The sequence below is a fragment of the Mercenaria mercenaria genome, chromosome 8 (genome assembly GCF_021730395.1).
Source record: "Mercenaria mercenaria strain notata chromosome 8, MADL_Memer_1, whole genome shotgun sequence".
NCBI classification, from domain to species: Eukaryota; Metazoa; Mollusca; class Bivalvia; order Venerida; family Veneridae; genus Mercenaria; species Mercenaria mercenaria.
Window position 1 is genome coordinate 48,256,639 of NC_069368.1, and position 17,613 is coordinate 48,274,251.

At 34.2% G+C, this 17,613-nt stretch overlaps 1 protein-coding gene and 1 long non-coding RNA gene across 2 annotated transcripts in view; one reads left to right on the forward strand and one right to left on the reverse strand.

The window, feature by feature from the left end:
- Nucleotides 1–17,613, forward strand: part of LOC123566395 (uncharacterized) — a 435,075-nt gene that overhangs the window by 298,072 nt on the left and 119,390 nt on the right. The gene's annotated exons all lie outside the window — the stretch shown is intronic.
- The window catches only part of LOC128559032 (uncharacterized), a 28,496-nt gene continuing 11,362 nt past the window's right edge, over nucleotides 480–17,613 (reverse strand). The window contains exon 2 of the long non-coding RNA XR_008372046.1: nucleotides 480–850. This is a non-coding gene — a long non-coding RNA (uncharacterized LOC128559032). The remainder of the gene's footprint in view (nucleotides 851–17,613) is intronic.

A 17,613-nucleotide genomic window follows, 5' to 3' on the forward strand; every position in this document is an offset into this window, starting at 1 on the left:
CCTCTTCGGCGATCTTATCAGTACATCTACGGCACATGATCTGATAAGCCATCAGACAGCGCAACTGATAAATCCTATTCCTAAATTTGCATTGATTTATATAGGAAAATGGTACATTTACCATAGAAAATGTCATACAATGCACATTTCTTTTTATTCTATTATACCATCCCGGATATTTCCTTAAAAAAAACAATTCAATACCTTTACGATGGTATATTTTCCTTCAAAATAAGTCAATATTTGGTTGCTTCAAAATTATTCTCTACACATATTTGGCAGAATTACACAATAACCCTGTTTTTACTTAGTATTTTTTGTTTTGTGCGTGCGTGTGCGTGTGTGCGTGTGCGTGTACAAGCATTACAACCATTATAAGGGAGGAGATGATGGCTTTAACGAAACTCTATAGTCAAAACACATAATGTCTCGATCAACGAACGAAGGACATGGGTACAAGGATTAATTCAACACAAATACGCCATTTGATAAATATATTTATTATGACTGAAGGGAAACCATCTGTTTTGTACACAAAGTATCATAATTTTAAAATGAAAAGTTGATTCTTTACATTCAAACAATACTCCAAAATTACGCTTTCGTACGTTACAACTGATACTCCCATAATCTGACTAATCTATTCAGAGGTAACGTCTTCAAATTTGCATACTAGGACGGGTACATGTGAATGGTGAACTATGTAGTTGCTCACGCTACCCATTATAGTCCTACGTATCGCACCACTACCCCGAGTGCCACATACAATGATATCAGCTTTGTGGTCTCTAGCTGCCTTCACTATCGACTCTCCCGCCGGCTGGTGTAAACGTTACACTGTATGTTCAACCTAAAATATATTAATAACATAATATATACATTATCTTCTACGGTTTAGTTCATGAAAAACTTCTGACTGTAGGAGTTACTGCGTAGATTAGGAAACTCTAACAATGTCCATAACAGCTTAAAGTTTTGACAACATTGTGAGATGACCACAAGAAATCTATAGGATCCTGAAGAAGTATAGAACGAAATCAATAAAATAACATTGAAAGGAGTCCATGATAAAAACACTAACGGACAGTGGTCGCAGAGCTGTTGTTGTGAAGGGAAATCCTGTCGTTACAAACATTTATGAACTGCTGTTGCGAAAGCTGCCACTTAGCATTTATAGGGTAAAACCAACAAGGTCGCCGCAGTGCATTTATAGACTTGAGTTGCAAAGGTAAATCCTTGAAAGTCGCCATATTGCATTTTACGACTGCCTTTGCGAAGTAAAACGCCACACAGTCACCACAACGCTATATTAGCTGTAGTTGCAAAGGTGAATTCCATTCTATCAGAAAAACAACCAATCAAACTCACAGCAGACTCAGCTTTAAAACTTGAGTCTATTTTGAGAGGTATCGCAACAATGCAAACAGATTGTAGACTTGGTCGATTTAGTCTAATCATGAGAATTAATGCAAACATACATACTAATAGCAGACTCGATTTAATTCAGTCTGATATTAGAGGTAACAAGACCAGGCAAAGAAATTGTATACTCGGATTGACTGCTCTAATGCAATCAAACAAACTAAAAGTGAACTCGGTTTAACTATTATCAGAGAAACGCAGTTAAGAACATCCATAGCAGACTTTCTTCTCTGTGGTTACGTAACGAAGCACGCCAGTAACTAATGAGATTTTAGAGCCTGTCAATTTAAGAGTGTCTTTTATCAAATCGTCACGAAGAATATACGCCTCGCCTGAGGATTGAACCCACGTACATCGGCGCTCTCCCTAAAGGTTATATCAAAACAATATATGATTAGGGCTTACAGTCCAAGTTTGTTATGAAAAATTACCCTTTATGCTTACATACATTCCATATCTTATATCCTTATTCTAAACCATACAAATACCACAGTTTTTAATTTTCAATTTGAAGATGTTGAAAGCATGTGTACAACAGAAACTAGTACTTAGATTAAATAACTGTGGTCAGAAAGTAAAATAGAGACTTTGCAAAACATAACTGCTGTTTAAAGCCTTTATTATGTTTTATGAAATCAATAATTTTTTCAATTCACTGTATAATTTCAAGCCGACGTTAATAATTGGTGTCGGTATATATAGCACGTGCAAATACACGTACTTGTGCTGAAAACAAAAATAAATGTATAGTTAAGGTAATTCTGCATGTTCGGATCGAATTTTTTCTACAATGTAGAATTTGACTAGATCTTATTTTTTAATACTTCAGAACATACTTAGAAAAAACAGTAAATAAAAAGACAGTGTCGTGTGCTTGATGTTTTGCTACTAGACTGATTTGAAAAATTTGGACCTCACACAATTTTTCATGATAGTAGTCTACAGTATGGGGAAATCATACATTTCATAACATTTTCGCGAATAGAATTTTTTCATACATTTTTCATTTTTTTACATAGATTTTAATGAAACTTCTCACAGTTGTAAATAAACATTTACAATGTGGTGAAATAAAATATATAGGTCTGAAAACAAATTGACATTCAGTTGTTATGAAATGGTAGAGTCACCAAATGTATACTACAATATAGAAAACTCTATGACATTACACGTAAATGTTTGTTATCGCGTCTACATCACACACAAAAGTGTTTTGCGGCGTAAAATCTTCAAACTTACAAACTTAAACTCTTGGTCAATTAATTAATCATTTAACAGTATCAAGTCTTTTTCGGATATTTGGTATTCCTTAATTACTGATGATCGAATTTCTGTATATAGAAATGTAATTAATATGAGTTTCTAAGGTGGTAGTGAAAGGAATTACAACACAGGCGTCATATGCTTGTGTAACAAAGGTCATGCTTAGACTGTCCTAAAGAATGGATGTTGCATTTTTAGCTCGACTTTACGAAGTATAAGGAGAGCTATCCTTCTCGACCCGGCGTCGGCGTCTTTCTGCGTCCCTACCTTGGTTAAAGTTTTTCTTACACTTTCTCTTTTTCCTACTTATCTCTGTAATTACTTGGATGGATTTGATTCAAACTTAAAATAGTTGTTCAACATCATCACACACATCATCTGACTTAAGGGCCATAACTCTGGCACAAATATTTTATGAATTGTTCCCCCCTTTTACTTAGAATTTAAGGTTAAAGTTATGATGCACTTTCACTCTATCTCTGTAATAACTGAATTCTTTTCATGAACTGAGCCCCTTTTACTTAGAATTTAAGGTTAATTTTGATGCATTTTCATTATATCTCAGTTATTATGAAATACATATTTAATTCCAACCTAAAGTAGTTGTTCCGCATCGCCACCCACATCATATGACACAAGGTGCATAACTTTTGCACTAATATTGAATGAGTTATGCCCCCTTTTTTCTTAGAATATACTTATATAGTGTTTTGATACACTTTATCTTTATCTCTCTTATAACTTAATATTTTTGACTCAGGCTATTGTGCAATATCTTCATCCACCGTTGGAGTCACTCCAGTGACAGCTCTAGTTTCCTCAGATGTGCCCAGTTTCACTATCCAGCATCGAAATTGTCGACCCTCTGTCTCCTGTGACAGCTCTTGTTGCTTTTTGAGAGTATTTTCAGAGCATGAGGCTGGACAAAAAATCGCAAGGACTAATATTCATTAAGAAAAACTACGTTCGAAGAAAGAACCTTCCCCTCAAACTTAATATACATGAGCAAAGTAAAATATATAGAAAACGAGAAAGATACGGACACACAAAGGAACAAAGTGGAGCACAGATCTGGAACTGTCAGTTGTAAAAACACAACTTGGAAATTAAACCAGTAAAAAGTGAAGTTAACCTTTCTCCTAGTCCTTCCACCTTTTCACAGTTGCATAACAGTGTAAATAAAAGACGTGATGGCAAAGTATGTACAATACGAAATGTTTTTGTAACTTTAGATACAAAGTAAGCCTAACAACTATTAAGACATGTACTCAGTTCTTTTAACCAGAGCAAAATAGGTTTCTTGAGCATAATAAGCCTAGAAGTGAAAAAATGACAATTAACAATTAAAATTAACAATTTTTAAATGTTGAGCTGAAACTACATGGAGGGCCCTCAGGGTGGAATTTAGCCATGACCATCACTTAGGTGCCAGAAATAAAAATGCTTACTCTCAGGAATCGTAACAAGTATAACCATCTTTAATAACGAACAACAAAATATACATACTTGTTCTATTATCAAAATGTGAACAAACAGATTTCACAGGTCCTGGACATTTTTGTTCCTATAGCATGAATAGAAGTGAGTGTATGAGGACAAAGAAGAGCCGATATTTACAATCTGCAAGGCACAAAATTACACAAAATACTGACGATCACATCATTTTTGAAAATATTAGATTTTTCTATGAGGCTACTTCATAAACTCAACCTACCAAAAATATAGCTTGTTGGGAAAACAGGCGCTGCATGTTCACATGAACATCAGTGATCCTTTTCAGGTAATGTAATATTTACAATAATAAAATGTAATTATCAGCTGTGTAGTGGCATTGTGACATTTACTTAAGTGGACACACCCCAGTACTGATGCTATGTGGTACATGAAATGCCGACCTCCAGGTTGAGCAGCAGAAACCTAAATACTTGACAACGGCTCCGCTGATTGGTTAAAATGTCTTTGTTTGTTTTGTCCTTGTGTGTTTATTTTGTGTATGTGTGTGTGTGTGTGTGTGTGTGCGTGTGTGCGTGCGTGCGAGCGTGCGTCGTGTGTGTGTGTTGTTCGTGTGTGCCTTTGGGGGAGGCTGTGTTTTTGGAACGTGGTTTTCCCTGTCGGATATTCGTCCTTGTTCTTTTTTGTGACTTGTCTTTCAACTAGCTGAATCAAATGATCTGATTGCTGTTTGGGGTATGTTCTTTATAAGTTGTTACAAGAGATCAGATGAATAAAGAAACCGGTAAAGGTGACATTGCTCATTTTATTGTAGACTTGCTACTAGCATATCAAGAGGTCACACATTTAAGATTAATCTGGTCTTTGAGCAATATTTATACTATGGCATATTAGTTAAAGTTCCACTTACACCCTATTAAAGAGATGTGAACACCACTATACATATAAAATGGTGTATCATAAATCGTTATATCGGCAATGATTATTTAATTAATAACTACTTATTAATCTAAATTATCATGAAATGTGAGTAATTCAAACCGCTTTGAAGCCTCAAAATTGTTTTTCTTTGGTAAAAATAACTACCTAAGAACAAATATTAAATTGCTGTGAAGAAAATATTCTGGTACATTTTATGGTTTACAACATATGAAAGAAGATGGCAATTTACCAAACCTTTTCAACAAACTTTAAAATTTGCTCATCAATTATTCTACAATAACATGAGCCCATAGTGGTGCCTTTTTATTATCTTGTGTATTAGAATGCCTGTTACTCACCTGAACCTTTAATACTCAACCTTAATATTGTAGAGATTTCACAAATAAGAGTAAAAACAATATATTTCTAAATTATGCGTCACCTATCTAAAATTTCAAAATATTAAAAAAAAATGTAAACGATAAAAAGTCAAGATATCTATTCTTTGAGACTATCTTAACAGTTTTAAAAGATCATTCTTCTGGTATAAAGGTAATTGGCGGAGACTTTAATGAAGTTCTTGAGCTTCAAGATAGAATTACAAAGTCTGCGAACACAAATAACCAGAGCATAGTTTCTAGTAGTAACCTTAACAAACTAATTAAGAGTAAAAACCTTTCTGATATTTGGAGGGAGATTAATAAAGATAAAACGCAATACACTTGGCGGAGAAAAAATAGTATTGAAAAGAGTCGTATTGATTTTTTGCTAATTGATAAAAATATAATCCTTTTGGTTTACTCTACAGACATTAGACCTGCAATAATTCAAAGTACTGACCATCTAGCAATATCCATTAAATTAAAAACTCCATTAAAACGAGGCCCAGGCTATTGGAAACTTAACAATACTTATCTTGAAGATGAAGAATATTGTAAACTTGTTCATGACATTATTGACATATGTATTAACTTAACACTAGATAACAAAGTTAAATGGGAAATTTGTAAGTATGAAATAAAGGAATGCTCGATTAAATATTCAAAAATGAAATCAAGAGAAAGGCACAATAGACTGTATCATTTAGAAAAGGAATTAAATTTATTGTATACAGAACAAGGGGATAATAAGCGAATTGCTGAGGTTGAAAGCGAAATAAAAAAAATCTATGATTATAAATTATTTGGAGCCCAAATTAGATCTAGAGTACAAATTTTAAATGACGGAGAAAAAAGTACAAAATATTTTCTAAATCTTGAAAAATCTAGACAAAATAGAAAAACTATTACTTCATTGATAACAAATAATAAACGTGTTTCAAGTATTAAAGACATTCTGTCCGAAGAAGTTGATTTTTACGAAAACTTATATAAGCCGTCTATACGTGCTAGTGACCATGAAGTATATCTCAATCAATTAAATCTAGAAAATAAACTAACCCTTGATGAAGCTGATATTTGTGAAGGCGCAATATCCCTGGAGGAATGCACCCAGGCTATTAACAGTATGAAACAAAATAAAAGCCCAGGACTTGATGGCCTGACAGTGGAATTTTATCAAAAGTTTTGGACTAAATTGTCACCTCTGATACTAAAATCTTATGAAACTTCTTTCAAGGAAAAAGAGCTTTCAAGAAGTCAGAAACAATGTATATTCTCTTTATTGTATAAAAAGGGTGACCCTGAAAAATTAGAAAATTGGAGACCGATTTCTCTTCTTAATATAGATTATAAAATTATTGCCAGAGTATTAGCGCAGAGGTTACAAAAGGTACTACAAAAAAATATAAGTCTGGACCAACAAGGTTTTATTAAAAACAGATTCATTGGTTACAACATAAGACAAATACAAGACATCATCGATTACGCAGAACTGTTCGATATAGATGGGGTAATATTATTTCTTGATTTTAAAAAAGCTTTTGATACAATCGAATGGAACTTCATAATAGATACTTTGGTAAAATTTGGATTCAAACAAGAGTTTATAAATTGGGTAAAAGTGCTTTACAATAATATATGTTCTTCGGTCATAAATAATGGTTGGAAATCACGTTTTTTTTTCCAGTACATCGTGGCATTAGACAGGGATGTCCCCTTTTTGCTCTTTTATTTATCATTGTTGCTGAAATTGTATCTACCAAAATAAGACAATCTGACAATATTAATGGAATATCCATAAAAGTAGACTCAGAAAAGGTAAAAAATATCAAAATAACACAGTTAGCTGACGACACTACCCTGTTCTTGCAAAATACAGATGAAATATTAGGAGCGTTAAAAATAATTGAAGAATTTGGATGTCATTCAGGACTAAAACTAAATAAATTTAAAACAGAAGGCCTTCTAATTGGGAAATCAAAAAACGCTCACCAATTGCCATTACACAGCATTAAATTCAATAAAAATGTTAAAGCTCTTGGAACGTACTTTGGAACAAATACTATTGAATGTGAACAGTTAAACTGGAACAATAAAATTGAAACCTGTCAAAGTTTGTTTAATAGATGGAGTAATCGATATATAACTTTCTTTGGAAAACTGACGGTTATAAAGTCTTTAATCCTACCAAAACTTGCCTACTTAATCCAATCAATACCAACACCCAAGTTTGTTATAGATAAAATTAATTCTATGATATTTAAATTTTTGTGGACTAACAAAAAAAAATTAAAAGATCAATTTTGATTGGAAATAAAAGTGATGGTGGAATAGAAGTACCTGACTTAATCTCATATATAAATACATTAAAGATGAAATGGGTTAGATCTTTATGTATAGAAGATGGTGCAAATTGGAAAATTATCCCGACTTTGTTTTTAAACCAGTATGGCAGAGATCTTTTAATTTCTAATATGAATATTGATTCCTTTAAATCCCTCCCTGCAAAAAGAACTATACCACGGTTTTATCGAGAGGTAGTTATGGATTACATAGAATTATGCAATGTAAATAAAAGTTGTAATCCAAAATCATTTTATAACATAAGAACGCAGGTAATATGGGGCAATCAGTTTATAAAATATAAAGGAAAATGTTATAATAATTGGATAGAATCCAATATACTCTTTATTGATCAAGTAATTAAAGGTGGTGAAATTAAAGAAGAAGCTATGTTAAATCAACTAAAAAAACAAATCTAATTGGATTTCAGAATATTCTAGGATTGTTAAAGCTATTCCTTCAATTTGGAAAAATACTTTGAAACAGTCAGCGTCGTGGCAAACTAAAGTTAAAACTTGTTTAAAGGCACATATTGATTTACATAATTTAACTAATAAACAAGTGAAAAGCATGTTTCTATCAAACAAGAGCCATGTTAGACATGGCCAATCCCCCCGCCGGGCATATTATAACTGAGGGCTAAAGTTCCTGGCAAGTTAGTGTCTGAAAGTATTAATTTTGGGGAAAGCTTTGAAGAACCATTTAGTTGTGGTCCGCATCAGGTGTTTTAAAGATGTGGAAGAAAGAATAAGTCAGTGGTGAGGTGGTTTACTGCTAAATTTTATTAATTTTCATGAACAGTATAGCTATGATGTTTTTCTATATGGCTACTGTAAAAAGAAGGAATGGAAAGCTAACAGGGAACACGAGTGCCAGAATGTCACAATATATGCCCGTCACAGCAAATTTCTTTACTCTTGCAGCTGTATTTGCAAATGGAATTTTAATTTTGTGGTTGTTTAGTAATCATTGTAAGTCTTTTGTTTTTCTAAGTCCACAAAAAACTCCTTACCAGGTAGAGATATCTTAAAATACACGTAAAATTGGAAAGTAACATCCATGTTGTACCACAGAAAAGTGGTCTTGTTTTTTCCCTACGGTCAATTATAAAAATGTTACAGTATAAGTTATTTATAGTAACAACTAAGGGAAGTTAATCTTAAAAAAAAAAAAAAAAAAAAAAATTGCAACTCCACAAAAAAATCTTAACCAGGTAGAGATTGGTCAAAATACATCTCAAAATTGGATGTAGCATGCATGTTGTACTACAGAAAAGTGGTCTCGATTTTTCCCTACGACTAGTAATGAAAAAGTTACAATAAAAGCTATTTAAAGTAACAACAAAGAGAGGTAATTCTAAAGAAGGGAACTACGCATGACACTTCGTCTCATGATGGTGTATAATTGTGCCAAGTTACATCAAAATCCCTCTATGCATGAAGAAGAAATGCTTCGGACAATGTCATTCTTGTATCTGACCTTTGGCCTCTAAGTGTGACCTTGACCTTAGACCTAGGGACCTGGATCTTGCGCATGACAGTCTGTCTCGTGGTGGTGAACATTTGTGCCAAGTTATATCAAAATCCCTCTATGCATGAAGAAGAAATGCTCCGGACAATTTTTTTTAAGAAAATATGATAAAGGGGAATAACTCAAAAAATAGGCAAGGCAGAGTTATTGTTCTTGCACACTGCACTTCCTCCCAATGTGTTCTATCAGTGTATGACGTTTGAAGAAAATCCCTCCAGTACTTTTGGAGTTATGCTCCGGACAAAACTTTTTAAGAAAATAAGATAAAGGGGAATAACTCAAAAAATAGGCAAGGTAGAGTTATTGTTCTTGCACACTGCACTTCCTCCCAATGTGTTCTATCAGTGTATGAAGTCTGAAGAAAATCCCTCCAGTACTTTTGGAGTTATGCTCCGGACAAAGATCGTTGCGGACGCACGCACGCACGCACGGACGGAGAGCATTTCTAATATCCCCTTCGCCTTTGGCGGGGGGATAAAAAAGAGTGAAAAACCATATATTCATAGATATTGGGAACAGGCATTTAAAAGGTCTATACACTGGAATTCCGTATATTTTATGTTGAATAGGATTATCATAGACAATAGGGTGAAACAGTTTAAATTAAAACTTTTACATAGAATAATTGCAACAAAAGAAAATCTTTTTACTTGGAAAATATCTGACTCCTCTTGTTGTAATCACTGTCAGAACGTTGAAACAATTGAACACATTCTTTTTAGATGTCCATATGTCACCCCACTTTGGGATGTAATTCATTCCATTTTCCAAAAGCTTAAAATATGTAAACGTTTTGATGATCTAGAATACTTTGTCGTGGGATATAAAACAGAGCTCATAGCTTATCAAGATGTTAATATTATTCTAAGTCATATTGGCTTTAGTATTTATAAATCTTATATGATAAGTGATAGCAGGGCAAGAATTATTAATATGATGAAAGTACTGTATAATGAATTTTTCGTATTGGAAAATTATTATCAGAATAAGAAGTACAATCATCCTATTCTGAATAATTTTTTCAAGTATTTGAAAGAAGAACATACTGATTAGAAAAAAAAAGTATATTATAAGTACTGACACAGTAATTGTGCACATCTTGTTACTCTATTATTTCGATTTCGGCAATAGATAACTTAATCTGATGTCCTCATTGTTGGTAAAAAGGAACATAACTTTGCGTCGTGAATGTCTTTAAGGTAAAGACTTTTTGTAACAGACGCATTAATGTTTTTTTTTTTTCAGTACCTCCATTTGTATTTAAAATTCTAATAGAATCTATAATAATGTTTTAGTCTAACGTTTGATTACTTTGTACTTCAAGTTCCTGTTTCTTATCCTTGTTAGTCAATTATGGACTACATCAAGTTATAATAACGTAGTAAATAAACACTTCTTGTACACCAGTATATTGACGACACATGTACATCAATTAATTGACGTCACAAAGTCGTCATGTATATTTGAAAGTCACATCCACAGTCAGAACTCTAAAACCTAAATATCTTGGAGGCATGGATTGTAATCTCTACCGCTTTCATTTCATGATTGTTTGGGGTCAGGAGAATTCCCGGTGCCCTTGCGGTTGATTAAGTTCCCAATAGGGAGGTGCTCCTGGTTGATTTCAGGGATCTCTGTGGTAGATATTATCAATTCATGTTTTCAAGAAATAAAATATGTACTTTATATATTTTTGTTGCTTGTTAGTTATTGTTTATACATATTCTGTACAATTATGTTACAAATATGCTCCATATCTGACAAAAGTTTAATTTTCTATGTATATTTTTATCCAAATATCGGAAATTGTAGTGCCTTAGTACGGCCTGTATATTCTAATCACTATATTTCATTGAACAACAAAATATTAATATCGTACACACATTTGAAAACTGTAAAATTAACTGCTACCTTCGAAGATGAATATTAATTGATTATTAGTCTTAAAGACTTTAATTTTCTACATTCTGTACTGTCTGGAAATGTTATAGCACTCTACAAGACGTCATATTTTTTATTCAAAATGAAATATCTCGTTAATCCAAGTACTGTACACTATATATAAAAACGAATTGAAATTGAAAATTGAATAGAACTATCTATTTTAGTTGGTTTTTTTTCAGTTAATAAGTGAGATCATGAAGTACAAACATTATGCTTTGTTTTTTTATGTATATATGTATGTGTGTGTTTTAAAAAATAAACGGGCCATATCTTATGGTTCCAAAGAAAAAAAAATATAACGGGCCTAAAATTCTAATATAATTAGTGTGATGAACATATTTATTCATATTACAATACATGTACATTTAATCTAAAACAGATACACATTTCATCAAATAATGATGAAATGAAAATTTTCTTTAATTTCCCTAAAAATTGAGAAAAAAACTAATTGTCCCCTTTTGGTGCCTCACAAAAATATAAAAATGGATTTTTATGCCTGGTATCCACCCTGGTTGAATAGAAGAAACAATAACAAGCGTTTTAAGGTATGATACCATATTGTACTAAAAATGTCTACGGATTTGTAGACCAGGGGCCGTATTCATAAAGCATTTTAAGTATAAGTATAAGAAATTGATTATTTACTTAAGTATTACTTAGGTAAGAAATTTATTTTACTTAAGTATATTTGTTATTCATAAAACAACGTAATAAGCAATTCTTGGCTTTTATTGTGGACGAAAACATTATAACAAAAACATTAATTTCAGACAGATACAACATGCACAAATATGTTTAAAGTGCTTTTATTTATCTGAAAAACAACACTTAAATCGTACTCACGACGCCATTTTGTTTTCTGACTTAAGTCATTTCTTACGTATCTTAAGTTTAAGCTGTTTTATGAATAGGACTTAAGTTTTTTTACTTAGACTTAAGCTGAAATCACCAAAAACTTAAGTAAAATCTTCAACTTAAGTCAAAACTTATACTTAAGATGCTTTATGCATACGGCGCCAGGCCTATTTTCCCAGTTAGCCAACTGTTTATAAGACATTTTGAATTATTTAACATGTCAGATGTTTTCATGTCATATCTTAATGTTAGAAAGATAGTAATAGTGCCATTATAACAAATTCACTCATATGTTGCCATTATTCATAAAATGATTTTCATTTCCGTAGGCCGAATCCAGGCTTTTTTCTACGTTTTCCGGATAGAAGACGTTACGCCATCACTAACGGTTTACCAAACGTGCAGAACTACCGTAAAGTACTCAGTAGTATTCAACGGTTTGAGAGCTTTTAATTAACATTCTCTTCAATTAAAAAATAACACGTATGCATTTTCGAACTTTTTGAATTTTTTCAGACTGTTCGGTAGTAGTCACGGATCGTTCATGTCGTTCGTATCTGCATATATCATTTACCGTGAGTGACTGAACTAGTTGGAGTTACACGTTATCATTATATTGCGGGACGAATATTCTTCCCGCATGAGCTGGTGTTCAATTGAATTTTATATACTTAACACTGAGAATAAGCAAAAAAAAATGTGAAACTTATTAAGTTTTTATAAAACGCATAAAAATCTACTCTCATTAATAGTATTAATACAACTAGCAGAGACTCTTAAGCATTTTTGTCAATAATAGGCCTGTTTGTAAATGACTGTCGCATATAGGAGTAAGTTCTATCGAAATCATAAATCTGTTTAAACAGTGTGATATCATTTCATGATATCCAACTATTCAAACAAACACTAAATTTAAATTTGCACGTCGTTTATTTTACTAAAGGGTAGGAGAAGCGCCACGGAAAATAGAGCGAAATCTAAAACGATGACCCATATTTTTCTTTTAAGGAATCGGTAGCAATTGAAATTGTGTATGCTTGTTGAGATTTATTTAGATTTCTATCTGGTAGGTTTTTTTTCTGAATATTGGCGTCTTCACTCGAAATTTCAGTTAAAACTCGACTTCTGCGTTCATAAATCGTTTGACTCCGATGTGACATAGAGCTAACTTGACAAATTATAAATTATTGGAGAGATTCAAACATACAGTATTTTTGCTGTGTTTTATTAATCCCCCGCCGTGGCGGAGGGATTATAGGAATGGTCTGCGTCCGTCCTTCCGTCCGTAACACTTTCGTGTCCGCTCCATATCTCCTAAACCCCTTGAAGGATTTTCATCAAACTTGGGTCAAATGATCACCTCATCAAGACGATGTGCAGAACCCATGAGTCAGCCTTGTCGGTTCAAGGTCAAGGTCACAACTCAAGGTCAAAGGTTTGAGCCTGCCATTTTGTGTCCGCTCTATATCTCCTAAACCCCTTGAAGGAATTTTATAAAACTTGGGTCAAATGATCACCTCATCAAGACGATGTGCAGAACCCATGAGTCAGCCATGCCAGCTCAAGGTTAAGGTCACAACTCAGGGTCAAAGGTTTGAGCCTTCCATTTTGTGTCCGCTCTATATCTCTTAAACCCCTTGAAGGAATTTTATAAAACTTGGGTCAAATGATCACCTCATCAAGACGATGTGCAGAACCTATGAGTCAGTCATGCCGGCTCAAGGTCAAGGTCACAACTTAGGGTCAAAGGTTTGAGCCTTCCATTTTGTGTCCGCTCTATATCTCCTAAACCCCTTGAAGGATTTTCATCAAACATGGGTCAAACGATCACCTCATCAAGGCGATGTGCAGAACTTATGAGTCAGCCCTGTCGGCTCAAGGTCAAGGTCACAACTGAAGGTCAAAGGTTTGAGCCTTCCATTTCGTGTCCGCTCTATATCTCCTAAACCCCTTGAAGGAATTTTATAAAAGTTGGGTCAAATGATTACCTCATCAGAATGATGTGCAGAAATTATGAGTCAACCATGCCAGCTCAAGGTCAAGGTCACAACTAAGGGTAGAAGGTTTGAGCCTTCCATTTGGTGTCCACTCTGTATCTCCTAAACCCCTTGAAGCATTTTCAACAAACTTGGGTCAAATGATCACCTCATCAAGAACTCATGAGTCAGCCATGTCAACTCAAGGTCAAGGTCACAACTGAAGGTCAAAGGTTTCAGCTCTGTATCTCCTAAACCCCTTGAAGGATTTTCATGAAACTTGGGTCAAATGATCACCTCATCAAGACGTTGTGCAGAATTCATGAGTCAGCCATGTCAGTTCAAGGTCAAGGTCACAGCTAAAATCAAAGGTTTACCCTTTCACTATCCATAGCAGTGGCGGGGGATTTAGCTGTCGTTCAGACTGCCTTGTTTTCATATAAAAGCGCTGCTTAAACACCTACACTGCGAAAAAAGGGTCAATATACGGGAGAATACGGTCCCGTATATTTCGAAAATACGGGAGTATACGGGATGTATATTACAAATATATGGACCTAATACGATCCCGTATTCGGAACAACTAGTATACGGGAAGTCCGTATATTTGTCAAGCATATGGGATCCCGTATACGCCAAATATACATATATGTATATTTCCCGTATATATGAAATATACGAACTTTAGAGAAAAAAAATCCATAGAAATGGTGTGTATTCGTGTCCTGCTTGCAGTGTTGTTAAATACAATGTCAATCAAGTGATAGCAGCTCCTCCCCCTAGCAGAAGGATGTCTCTCTGATACCATCATAAGTTAGTTGAATACATGCATGCGATATGACCACTTGTAGTGCCTTAGTAAATAAACTTGTAGAATAGTTTTATTGAGTTACTCATTTCTCAATACAGTACAATGGCGACGAGGATAAAAAAAGTTGACTTACGATATATTGAAATAAAAAGTGTACTTTCAAAAAAAACCCGCTGGAATTTATGTTTACACATATAAGCAGGAACTTAAAAATTCAGAACACTTTTTGGACACCTTTGTTACAACTGTCATTTATCAATAACATTGATATTTTGACAATAAATATGGCACAAGGATTCCCGCATTTAGTGTAAACGAGCCTGGCATAGACACAAGGTAGAAAAAATGGACAAACTGTTTTGAAAATCTTATGATTTGAATGAATATCAAAGACAAAACGCGACAACGTGCATTATTTCTTCACTATATAGGAGAAGAAGTCAACGACATATTTGATACATTGCAAGGCACCGGGGACGATTATGAAACAGCAAAAAGAAAACTGACTGAATATTTCGCACCAAAAAAGTGCACTGAGTACGAAATCTTCAAATTTCGACAGGCAAAACAGGACTCAAGCGAAAACGTAGACAGTTATCACACGCGACTGAGGGCATTAAGCAGGAATTGCGAATTTCCTGACACAGACAAAGAAATTAAATCACAAATCATTCAAGGTTGTACCTCCACACGGTTACGTAGGAAGGCTTTACGAGATGATCTCATGTTTAATTTAATAAAGGAAACACGTGCCCTGGAACTATCGGATCTACAAGCGTCCGAAATTGAGAACAATTCCAAGAAAGATGCAGTGAATGTCATGAAATGAACACAAGTCAGCATCAACAAAACACAACTCTTATCCGACCAGAAGGATGGCAACATTCAAATATTGTGAATACGAATAACCACATCAATCAGGACAATGTCCGGCGGACGGAAAAAACGTGCACATCCTGCAAAAAGAAAGGTCATTTTGAAAAAAGTGTGCAGGTCCAAGCAGAGAAATCGTAGGAAAAACGTAAACAGAATGGATGGTGAAAGCTCTCAAAGAGAAACTGAAACTGAAAATAGAAGCGAAAGTGAAAATGAAAATAGCATATTTGGATTATCGGTGAATTCGTTGCAGTCATCAAGACCTAATTTGAACATCCAAATAAACGGTCAGTCTGTCAAAGCATTGATAGACACAGGGTCCTCTATAAATGTAACTGATGAAAGGACATACAGCAAGCTAAAAACCAAAATGACTCTCAGTAAGGTAGACACGAAAGTATATGCTTATGGTGCTAATAAAGTGGACTTATTAGGAAAGTTCCAGTCTACAATTGAAACCAAACACAAGATCACATCAGCTCCAGTATATGTGGCAAAAGGTAAAAGTAGCAACTTGTTATTATATTTGACATCTGTTGATCTCCAGGTTATTCCTGAAATAAGTGTCATAACACAGAATAAGGTCGATGAACTTTGCGATAAATATGGGTCTGTCTTCAAGGGTATTGGAAAAATGAAAGACACTGAAGTAAATTAAGTTGTATGTTGACAAAAATGTTCAACCTGTCACCCAGCCGCACAGACGCATACCTTTTCACCTGAGAAAACAAGTTGAAGATGAGCTCCAAAGGCTTGAAAAGTTAGACATCATTGAGAAAGTAGATGGTCCGACAGATTGGGTATCACCGATAGTGGTGGCTCTAAAGCCCAAAAGCAAATTAAACCAAACAAGGATTTGTGTTGACATGAGATTGCCTAATCAAGCAATAAAACGCACAAGACATATAATTCCTACTATTGATGATATGATCGTGGACTTAAACGGTGCTAAATTAGAATTGAATCAGGGATATCACCAGCTGGAACTATCAGAACAATCACGAAACATTACGACATTCACCACACATATTGAACTGAGAAGATACAAACGCCTAAGCTTTGGTATAAATAGTGCGGCGGAAATTATCCAAAACGCTTTAAGTACGACTCTAGAGGGATTAGATGGTGTGAAAAATATTTCGGATGACATAATCGTATATGCTAGAAACCAAACAGAGCATGACAAAAGGCTTGAAGCAGTCTTAAAGCGACTACAGCAAATGAACATTACGCTAAATAAAAAGAAATGTGAATTCAACCAGAACAAATTAGAGTTCTTTGGATATGTATTTGGTGAAGACGGCATGTCGGCAGACCCAAAGAAGGTCAAAACCATCATGAACATACCACCACCCAAGAATGTGCCAGAGGTGAGAAGCTTTTCAGCTATGACAAATTATGTGTCGCGCTTCGTTCAAAATTACAGCACAATTGCAGAGCCTCTAAGACGCCTGATAAAGAAAAATGCAAAATGGACATGGCAAAATGAACAAGAAGAAGCATTCCTTAAGCTGAAATCGGTTCTCAGCAGTGATACTGTCATGACCTACTTTGATCCTAATAAGGAAACACAGATCATCACAGATGCAAGTCCCGTTGGAGTAGCCGCAATAATGCTACAAGAAGGAAAAGTTGTGTGCTATGCAAGCAGATCATTGACAGACGTTGAAAGAAATTCATATTCTCAGCAAGAAAGAGAGAATTTGACACTAGTTTGGAGTGTAGAACATTGGCATATAATTATACTTATATGGACATAAGTTTAATGTGATCACTGATGCGAAATTCATTGATAATATCTACAATAATCCAAAGTCAAAAATTGGATCAGCAAGAC